This window comes from Anser anser (genome assembly GCF_964211835.1).
Source record: "Anser anser genome assembly, chromosome: Z".
Classification (NCBI taxonomy): Eukaryota; Metazoa; Chordata; class Aves; order Anseriformes; family Anatidae; genus Anser; species Anser anser.
In genome coordinates, this window is record NC_139723.1 from 11,855,952 (window position 1) to 11,867,202 (window position 11,251).

General features: G+C 49.0%; 1 long non-coding RNA gene across 1 annotated transcript; it reads left to right on the forward strand.

Moving 5' to 3' along the window:
- Positions 1 to 340: 340 nt before the first annotated feature.
- Positions 341 to 10,993, forward strand: LOC310889419. The gene is made up of 4 exons (XR_014576549.1): positions 341 to 1,043; positions 4,733 to 4,870; positions 6,752 to 6,934; positions 8,509 to 10,993. It is a non-coding gene; the product is annotated as an uncharacterized lncRNA (long non-coding RNA).
- The last annotated feature ends 258 nt before the right edge of the window (positions 10,994 to 11,251 follow it).

Below are 11,251 nucleotides of genomic sequence, written 5' to 3' on the forward strand. Positions count from 1 at the left end.
GGAGCAGCAGGAGCTGGCTCTGCTCTGACATGGGGCAGCTGCTGGGCTCTGCTCACAGAGACCACCTCTGTAGCCCCCCAATACCAAACCCTTGCTGCATAAACCTAATGGACAGGCAAACTTCCTTGCTTGGAGCAGAGTGCCAGTGACATTTCTCTTTTTATCCCAAGCTTCTCCCCTTTTCTTGCAGGAGAGGTGGCAGACGTCCTGCAGCAGTGTCTCTGGAGCTGTTGGGGATGCTGCAACACCAGTAAATTTCTGCCTTGCTGCTGAAAACCACCTCCAGGTGATCCCCTCCTGCATCACTCCTCTCCTGATCCTCCAATGTACCAGCCCACAATGGGATAGTCTAACAAAAAGAGAAGCACAAGAAATCAATGATGAGGTCTTTGAAATTTCCCAATAGATGTTGAGAAATATTTGCCCAATGAGGATACTGAACAAAAGCATCGGCAAGGCCTTCAGGATTACATTAGAGAGCAATTTCATAGCTGAACGATTTCACTGCACACCCGGGGCTGCAGCCCCCATGCAGACCTGGGCTGGTGATGCTTTCACAAGAGCTGTCCGCAAGCCACCAGCCTGGGGATGCAGCTTCACCCCCATCACGGAGCCCCATGAGTAAAGGAGAGGGCACCATCTTCATGCCTCAAACCCCAGGCATTGTAAAAATGGTTGCTGAATCACTGGGAAGGGGAGAAGGTGCTGATGTTTCAAAGCCTTGTGCTATCTGCCTTCAACACAGATGCTCTCTGATAACACCTCAGCATGGCCTCCTGCAGCATGATAACCAACAGAAACCACCTGAGCACCACAAATGGGAAAGAAAGTGACTGGGACCCCAGCGCTGCAGATCAACAAGGTTGTGTGAGCTCTGCCAGCAGCAGTTCTGGTTTCTCAGTGGCTCTCTCTCTTCTTGCGAGAGGGGTGTCCAGAGGCACACGCAAAATGCTGAGGCTGAAGAAAACAGCAAAGCGAGGAGGAAGGGAGATTGCCAAAGTGCAGCAATTCCTGTTTCCGTGAAGTCAACTACTATGATTCAGGTGAGCCCTTTCTCCAGGCGGGGCTCTCCTGCACTGTGCCAAGGAGGAATTGCGCGACTGCTGGGTTGCATCAGTTCCAGCCCTGGGGACACGGGTGTCCACAAAGGGCACTGTGGTAGTAATGAAAGAAAAGGCTTAGTTATCCAGGAGCTGTACACAGACCCATTATTGCTGGTTACTCCCTTCTGAGGGGAACAGAGGGCCCTATACATCAGCCTGACCCTACCCATAGGGAAGTCTGCTGCCTCCCTGGTGCCCAGGTCAGGGACATTGCCAGAAACCTTCACAACCTGGTTTGCCCCTCTGATTACTATCCTCTATTGGTAGTCCAGGCTGGCAGTGATGAAATTGCTGAGAGAAGGCTATCAAATGGGACTTTAGGGGACTGGGGTGTTTAGTAGATGGAGCGGGAGTGCAGGTAGTGTTTTCCTCTGTCCCTACAGTGGCGGGGAGGGGTGCGGAGAGGACACAGAAAGGCCACCTGATAACACATGGCCCAGAGGCTGGTGCCAACACAGAAATTTTGTTGTTTTTTTTTTTGACCACGGTGTGCTTTACTCAGCACCCGGCCTGCTAACTACAGATGGGTCCCACCTGTCTCTAAGGGGAAAACAGACACTAGCGCAGGAGCTGGCAGGGCTCATTGAGAGGGCTTTAAACTAGGTAGGAAGGGGGACAGGGATGAAATGAGGCTCATTAGAGGTGAGCCAGGGGGAACAGTGTCAGGGCCGGGGGAGCAGGCAATGGCCCAGCTGAAGTGCATCTACACTAACGCACGCAGCATGGGCAACAAACAGGAGGAGCTGGAAGCCATCGTGCAGCAGGCAGGCTATGACTTGGTTGCCATCACGGAAATGTGGTGGGACCACTCCCATGACTGCAGTGCTGCAATAACTGGCTATAGGCTTTTCAGAAGGGACAGGCAGCACAGAAGGGGTGGTGGTGTGGCTCTCTATATTAGAGAGTGTTTTGATGTTGTGGAACTTGAGACTGAGACTGGGAATGATAAGGTTGAGTCCCTATGGGTTAGGATCAGAGGGAAGGCCAACAAGGCAAGCATCTTGGTGGGGGTCTGTTACAGACCACCAAACCAGGATGAGGAGACGGATGAGGAGTTCTACAGGCAGCTGGCAAAAGTCACGCAATCGCCAGCTCTTGTCCTCGTGGGGGACTTCAACTTCCCAGACATGTCCAGGAAATGCAATACAGCTCAGAGGAAGCAGTCTAGGAGGTTTCTGGAGAGCGTGGAAGACAGTTTCCTGACGCAGCTGGTTAGTGAGCCTGCCAGGGGAGGTGCCCCGCTGGACCCTCTGTTCACAGACAGAGAAGGACTGGTGGGAGATGTAGTGGTCGGGAGCTGTCTTGGGCAGAGTGACCGTGAAATGGTAGAGTTCTCTATTCTTGGAGAAGCCAGGAAGGGGATCAGTAAAACTGCTGTATTGGATTTCCGGAGGGCTGACTTTGAGCTGTTCAGGACACTGGTTGGCAGAGTCCCTTGGGAGGCAGTTCTGAGGGGCAGAGAGTCCAGGAAGGCTGGGCACTCCTCAAGAAGCAAATCTTAATGGCTCAGGAGCGGTCTGTCCCCGCGTGCCCAAAGATGAGCCGGTGCAGAAGAAGACCGGTCTGGCTGAACAGGGAGCTATGGCTAGAGCTTAGGAAAAAAAAAAAAAGAGGGTTTATGATCTTTAGAAAAGAGGGTGGGCCACTCAGGAGGACTATCAGGATGTTGTAAGGATGTGCAGGGACAAAATTAGAAAAGCCAAAACTCATCTGGAGCTCAATCTGGCTACTGCTGTTAATGATAACAGAAAATGTTTTTATAAATACATTAACATGAAAAGAAGGACTAAGGAGAATCTTCATCCTTTACTGGATGCAGGGGGAAACTTAGTGACGAGAGTTGAGGAAAAGGCTGAGGTGCTTAATGCCTTCTTTGCCTCAGTCTTTAGTGGCAAAACCAGTTGTTCTCTGGGTGCCCAGTACCTGGAGCTGGTGGAAGGGGATTGGGAGCAGGATGTGGCCCTCATAATCCAGGAGGAAATGGTTAGCGACCTGCTACAGCACTTAGATGTACGCAAGTCAATTGGGCTGGATGGGATCCACCTGAGGGTACTGCGAGAACTGGCAGAGGAGCTGGCCAAGCCACTTTCCATCATTTATCAGAGGTCCTGGCTATCAGGGGAGGTCCCAGTCGACTGGCGGCTAGCAAACATGACGCCCATCTACAAGAAGGGCTGGAGGGTAGACCCAGGAAACTATAGGCCTGTTAGTTTGACCTCAGTGCCAGGGAAGCTCATGGAGCAGATTATCTTGAGTGTCATCATGCAGCACTTGCAGGGCAACCAAATCATCAGGCCCAGTCAGCATGGGTTTATGAAAGGCAGGTCCTGCTTGAGAAACCTGATCTGCTTCAATGACCAAGTGACGCGCTTGGTGGATGAGGGAAGGGCTGTGGATGTGATCTACCTTGACTTCAGTAAGGCTTTTGACACCGATTCCAACAGCATTCTCATCAAGAAACTGGCTGCTCATGGCTTGGACTGGTGTACACTTTGTTGGGTTAGAAACTGGCTGGGTAGCCAGGCCCAAAGAGTCATGGTGAACGGAGTTAAATCCCGTTGGAGGCCGGTCACTAGTGGAGTCCCCCAGGGCTCAGTACTAGGGCCAGTTCTCCTTAGTATCTTTATCGATGATCTGGATCGAGTGCACCCTCAGTAAGTTTGCAGATGACACCAAGGTAGGTGCGTGTGTCGATCTGCTGGAGGGTAGGAAGACTTTGCAGGAGGATCTGGATAGGCTGGACCGATGGGCTGAGGTCAACTGCATGAAGTTCAACAAGGCCAAGTGCCGGGTCCTGCACCTGGGCTGCAACAACCCCAAGCAGCGCTACAGGCTGGGAGATGAGTGGCTGGAAAGCTGCCTGGCCGAGAAGGACCTGGGAGTATTGGTTGATAGTCGGCTGAATATGAGCCAGCAGTGTGCTCAGGTGGCCAAGAAGGCCAACATCATCCTGGCTTGTATAAGAAGCGGTGTGGCCAGCAAGGCTAGGGAAGTGATTGTGCCCCTGCACTCGGCTCTGGTGAGGCCGCACCTCGAGTACTGTGTTCAGTTTTGGGCCCCTCGCTACAGGAAGGACATGGACGTGCTCGAGAGAGTCCAGAGAAGGGCGACCAAGCTGGTGAGGGGTCTGGAGAACAAGTCTTACGAGGAGCGGCTGAGGGAGCTGGGCTTGTTCAGCCTGGAGAAGAGGAGGCTCAGGGGCGACCTTATCGCACTCTACAGGTACCTTAAAGGAGGCTGTAGCGAGGTGGGGGGTGGTCTGTTCTCCCACGTGCCTGGTGACAGGACAAGGGGGAATGGGCTAAAGTTGTGCCAGGGGAGGTTTAGGTTGGATATTAGGAAGAACTTCTTTACTGAAAGGGTTGTTAGGCATTGGAATGGGCTGCCCAGGGAAGTGGTTGAGTCACCATCCCTGGAGGTCTTTAAGAGACGTTTAGATGTAGAACTCAGTGATATGGTTTAGTGGAGGATTTGTTAGTGTTAGGTCAGAGATTGGACTCGGTGATCTTGTAGGTCTCTTCCAACCTAGATGATTCTGTGACTGTAATTCTGTGGTGGGAAGTCAAGCTGTACAGTCTGCAGAGCAGAAATGCGAGCTTCTTAGATCCTTTCAAACTGTTTTTTTAAAGGTTTTGTCTTCCTAAAAGGACACCAGAAATCCTGCTTTCAGCACTCTGGTGTGTGCCGTCTGCGACAGGCTGGGCCCTGCACACACACTTGGCATTATCTGTTTCTGCAGTACAGAACCAGATTTTTCTCCCATCCAGGTAAGACACCAGGAGCCATCACAAATATAAATAGAAAATTGGTGTTTTGCCAGATTTCTCCTTTCACTGCATGTTGGCTAGTTACAAAGAAGCAGCACAGAAAAAAAAAATATATATATATATATAAAATATATATATACTTTTTTTTTTTTTTTTTGGCTTTACTACTTGTCTTCTGCAACACACATCTTGGCCCACAGGGATGCAGGGATGGCACCTGAGGGATATTCACACAAGCTGAAACCAGTCCATCCAACCAAGAGAGGGGCAAGGGGAAATCTGTGGATGTTGCTCAAGCCCCTGCATGCCCAGGGCTCTTGCAGAGGCTGGGCTTTGGCTGGGGGACCTGTTGGGGGCCACGTGCTCATGTACCACCAGGAGCCCCTTACTGCTGGGCAGAAATCTTTCGTGTGCCCCATGACATGAGCATTTCTCTCACAGCCCCCACTGCCAAGACCCAGCCCTATTTCCTGACCAAGAAAGGAAAGAGGTAGTGAAGCTGCTCCAAAGGTTAAATAAATAAGTAGCTCACAACTTCCTTCCCTGGTCAGTCGCTGGTGCTTGCTACACCGGTGGGTGAATGTTTCTTGCCCTGTGACCCCGACTGTCACTGGTACCCAGGGTAGGGGGCTGACCCCATGAAAGGTGGTCTGGGGAGGGGTCTTCCTCTCTTTGTGGAGGCCTGTGCCTGTGCAACAGGGCAGTTTTGGAAATGAAGACAAAAGACATTCTCCAGTTCAGCTGAGACCCTTTACCTGACATACAGGCACCATGGCATGAAGAGGTGTGAGGTCACTAAAGTGAATTTAAGGCATGAAAGAGTAGAAAAATAGCACTGCAGAATGTCCTGCTGCCTGTCGGGCAGGGACGTCCTCTGCAATACAGCAGCAGCAACTGATCTGAAGCCACTTTAATGTCAGACTACAAATACTCCTAACTGCAAAGCTGCTTGTAAGTAATGCCAGTGTTACCAGGATAGTGCAAGGCTTTCCCTTCATCCTTATTCTTGGTAACTCCTACTGCAGCCCCAAGCAAAGGCAGGTAGGTCCCTGTGCTGCAGCTCTCTAGAGAGCAGTGGTTAAGACTGAACGCCAGATGGGATTGTGCTGCAGCACAGTAGCTGTCTGCGTGCACCCATTTATTTGATGTAAAAGTGAGATAACACGTTATTAGCTTGGTCTGTAATAAAAGGACATTGCACAACATTGTTCTTATCACGGGCTGAGAGTGTGTACTCTGGTATTTATGGCAGCTGGGCTTATGCTCAGCAATTTCCCATAAAAGCTGTCAATTAACTTATTTCATTCTTGTATGCAGTCTCAGAAACAGCAGGGAGCGTGATCTGTTGTTGATGGCTTGTGCAGGGTCCAGGGCCATGCTATGCTCCTAGCAAGGCCATTTTTATTCATGAAAGTATTACCATGGTAATGAAAATACCTTTAAGTTGAGAACCAAGCACAATAACAAAGCCCTGGAGTGCTGTGAAGTAAAGATGTACCCTGCCTCCAAAACGCATCGTGTTAAAAGGATAACGTGGAAAAGCCGCAGTGGAAGAGGAGATCAGCAGAATGAAGTATGCTTTGTTTGGTCCAAAAATGGGAAAAATTAAAACAGCAGGATCTAAAGACTGGAGAAGCAGAAGGGGACGAGAAGAAATCTTTCTCCAGAGGAGTGCAAGGTTGTGCCTGCTGCTGATGCAGTAAGGTCTGCTCACCAGTGCTAGCTCATGGGGCACCCTGGAAAAAGCAGGGATTACTGTGCAGGGAAGATGAGTGTCAGACAACACCTGCAGGAGATGCCCAAGGTCCAGCATAGCCCAACAAGAAAATCTTACATCACACCCAGTCACAGCAGCTGTCTGAATCTTTCTTTCCCTCCTAGGTCTGGTCTAGGTGCCCTCTTCCACAGATCCAAAGCTGAAGACTCGGGTGCATTTTCAAAATGGCCCCCCTGTAGTGTTTCATCTTGTGGTGGTCCATGTCCATCTCCGGGACAGGTCAGGTCTGTCTGGAGCCAGACAAGAGGAAGAAGAGTTGGGAAGAAATGCTGAAGAAAAAGCAGAAGGTGAGTTTGGAGCAGGTCTCCTGCAGGCCCAAAAGAGGGTTTAAGATTTCCCAGGCTCAGGAAATACTTAGAGGATGGTGTTGGTCTTATACAGCAAGAATTTCTCTTCGTGCTGGCTTGGTGTCACAAGAGGTGAGGTACATTTCTGCCTGTTTCAGGCTGCTGATGGTCTCTTATTATCCTTCTCATCAATTCATTCTTGAGAGCTCTCTGAAGCTTAGCTACTTTTATCTGACATCACCCCAGAAGACATATCTTCAGCTTTGTAGCCTGGATTCATTACCCAAATGATGCATGAGATCCCTATTCATGATGCAGAGGGATATTTTTGTTTTGCATTTTGATTTCCACTAAGAAGCCTCCCTCTGGAGACTCCAGCAAACATTTTAATGCAATATTTACTGCAATCGTATCACTTCCAGCATGGCATGCTCTAATGTTTTTGCTCATTGCCTGTAGCTGGACACTTCTGTCCCTCTGCGTGCAGGCCACAACCCATGAGATGCTCATGGAAATGCCGCACTGCCTGAAATGCAGGGACCCTCGCATTTCCCAGGCCAGAGCTAGGTAAATAACAAATGCAGGTGCCCATTTGTGCAAGGGCTGAGGATCCTCCTTGCTGACAGACTTCATGGAGACTGAGCCCTTCGCTTCTGGGCTCCTGGAAGCCCCTGGCCATGCTGGTGGTGGGGCAGATGCTGGCAGCTGGCAAGGTATGGGTGACAGCTCTGTGTCACCCATCAGAGGCTGGTCCTGTCACCAGCTCTGAGAAGCTCTCTCTGTGGGACCAGCCTCTGATGGACGTGATCTCCAGTGCTGGTTGGTGCCTCGTGTGGTGTCTCATCTCCTTCTGCTTCTGCTCCCCCCTGAACTCACCTCCCACATGTGCCACATGGTGCTGAGGGTCCTCTTCCACAACAGCAGTGGCTTGATTTCATCAGCAAGCTAGGCCAGCATGCTGAGGTTTCCATTAATTGCCCAACATTTGTTGCTCTTTGCAGCACCGCCCTTACGGGGCCGTGGCAAGGGTTTGAAAGTCCATGATTTAGCTGATGAGTTGTTATGGAAAGGCTGAGATTGCTTGGTGGAAATTAGACTCAGACTTTCCACCAGCTGAAAATAAAAATAAAATGTGATTTTCCTCTGAACTGCAGTGATACCTAAACAGTAGGTGTGGGCAGATAAAACCTAAACCTTGCCCCTTTGTGTGAACGGTAATGACCTTTCCCACCTGTACCAAATGCAGCCACATGCGTGGCAGCGAGATGTGCTGATGCCATCATCGCATAAAGGAGAAAAAAGAGCTGACAGGCTTTTAATGAGAAGTGTCTCATCGACAGAAAAATGTATTTCAGAACCAGGTACATTATTGCTTTCTGTACACTTTGGTTTTTCACTGAAAACGTTAAAACAAACAAACCAAACCAGTTTAGAGTGTTGGGGATGAAAAATCTCTCTGATTCCTGACATAGTTTTCCTGTATGAAAATTTTCTAATGGATAGAATTTATCTCTGTATTGTCTTCTTCATTCTTCCTCATTGTTTTTACTAGTCTTTTTTTTTTCTTTTTTTAGGTAATTGTAAATGGAGATATCTTTAGCTCTGTCTTACAATGGCTAGAGGAAGAAAAAAGAGGACAGAAGAAAATGATGAACAGAATAGATAGATATATAAATAGATAGATGGATAGATAACATAATCTCAGAGCTTTTACTCTGACACTGGCTGGATTCATAAGAGATGCCAGAAAACCTGCAGAAGAAGTAGCCATTACTTTGAGTGTAACTCTTCAACTGACTAAGTTACGAAGATTTTGTGTAAACTGCAGTGATTAAATTATATACACAGTGTCATAAAATGGATGTTGTGGAGAGAACTGCTGGAGTGAAATAGATTCCTCACTGTGGCTATGTACAATCTGAAACGCACTTTCTTTTAAATGGGTCTCCTGAACACACCTCTAAATGGACCAGATTTTCAGAACCATGCAGAGCTGCTACGCCATGGACCTTGGCTATCCTACCCAGCATTACTGTCAAATTGTGTGGGTAAATCACACCACAAAGCAGACCAAGTGTCCAAAGAAAAAGGGGGCTATATAGGATTAAGGTAGAGACTGCAGCAACCTCCGGTTGTCCTGGGAGGCTTACTTGATAGATGAGCAGAAGGAGTCTGGCATGCCCAGAAGCATGGTCTTGGTCCAGTCTTCTCTACCCTGAACAGGGAAAACATCACCAAAGACCTTAGCTTGCCTTGGGGATGTGTGAGCAGGTGGCACCATAGCAGAGAAACTCCTCTCTGGCCAGGAAGAGTTACAGCAGCCTCATACCCCAGGTGCCCACTCTGGGGGTCTGCCAAAATGTGTTACAAGATGAGTGATGGAGGTCCACCTCAGGGAGTAGAGGCAGACCGAAGCACAGGGGAGACAAACGCCCCTGCCACCCTAGAAGCAAAGCCTGTGGTGATATGAGCACACTCAGTACTGGAAAAGGCTCTGGTGACAGTCACTGCTGGAGTCACATCAGAGGTTGGAGGAGGCAGCTCCAGGAGTAAAACTTGCCAGGGGGCAGCTGCTGTCCTTGCTCAGTCACGTCAGAGCACAGGACCCTAAAGGTAAAGATAGAGCTTAATTAAACCACAAAGTTCATGAATCTCAATGGTTGTGCAATCTAATCGTGGTAATAAGGAAAGCCTGTGCAAACATGATATGACAATTCTGTCATCCCTCCTGTCGCAAGCACGCAATGAATCAACACCCACTTTGAGTTTTAAGGTCATCAAGCCTACGTATCCGGAGCAATGGATCTTGAGGGTAAATCCTCCTTCTTGTACCAAAACACAACCCCCAGAAAGTCCTTGGCTGCCCAGCTAATGAAGTTCAGCTACAATGAGCATCCCATCACTGATTCTGTTTGCTCCACATTTCCTGTCCACCCCATCTAGTTCAACCTTTTTTCCCTTTTCCCCCTTCATGCATCAACTTTCCCCCTTTCAGCTCCTCTTTGCAAACCTCTTCAACTAGCTGTCCAGTGTTAATTTCCTCTGGGTTGCACCAGATCTAGCTGTCACGTTTCCTTGCTACCACAGGTAAAACACCCTGGAACTCTAAAACAGAGAAGAAATAAAGGAAAGCAGGATATTATGGAGCCATAAATTCCACAGGAATACAACTGTACAATCTGGAGTATTGGTGGGCTGGATCCTACTAGCATCACGGGTGTTTTGTGCAACAAGGCTAAACCCAGTAATATGAAAATGTCAGAGATCTGGAGTGAATAAAAAGAAAACCAAACTTGCCTTTATGCTCTTTTATGTTCTTGCTTTTATGTTCTGCAAGTGCTCATTTCCCACTCTGTAAGTGCTCATTTCCCATCCCTTAAGCTACCTCCCACCCCAATTTCCACCATGCAAACCAAAGAAAGGAGCAGGTTGAGTGTTTCTGCCTTTCTCTGGCCAAGACACAAGCAAGCCCTCCAAATCAGATATTTCAGCTGGGAGGAAGATTTGGAGGAATTATTATGCCCCCTGAACTAAACTACATGCATATAGGCCTATATAGAGGCATGTATGTATGTATGCATGCCTTCCCACACCAGTGCGGGTCAAAGACCTGAAGACGACTTCTCCAGGTGCTTTCTGTGAACCACCCAATGATGCTGTTCTTCTAACTATGAAGCTCAAAACAGCTTCTATGTGTGGTGTGATGTGGTGTGAACCCCACAGGAGTGCTGCTACCCAGAGCTGCACTAGGGCATGCTCCCATGCCACGGCTCGCACCCTCGGCCAGGGTCCTGCCCGTGGCAGCCCACCGCTGGGGGCTGACACCCACCAGCCCCACTGGCAGAGCCCATCCCTGTCCAGGGGGCTCTGCTGTTCCTGCCCTCAGTGGTGGCCTCCTGCCAGCATGATGAGACAGGCAAGATGGGGCTCAGAAGGCAGCCCACATAGGATTCAGTGTGGGACTCTTCTCCTTCTTTATTCTCATTCTTATCCTTATTCATATCTTTTTTCTGGTGCAAGCTCATCTGGCACAAATTTGAGGGACTGTGAAGGAATGCAGTGAAAACCTGTTCATTTTGCTTACACAACGCAGTTGTTCTTGAATCCGAGAAAGCAGTCACTTAACCATTGTCACGGGAGCAGAATTGCAAATAGAGGCCCTCTTAGCCATAAAATATGGAATTTCTTTTGGCTTTTCCTTCCAGGGGGACTGCACTGCCCACAGTCTTGTGTGTACCACGTTGACAGATTTCACAGGCACTGTTTTGCCCTTTGGCTTCTCCTCACAGAAGATCTAAGCCCTGCTGTTTTTGCGTA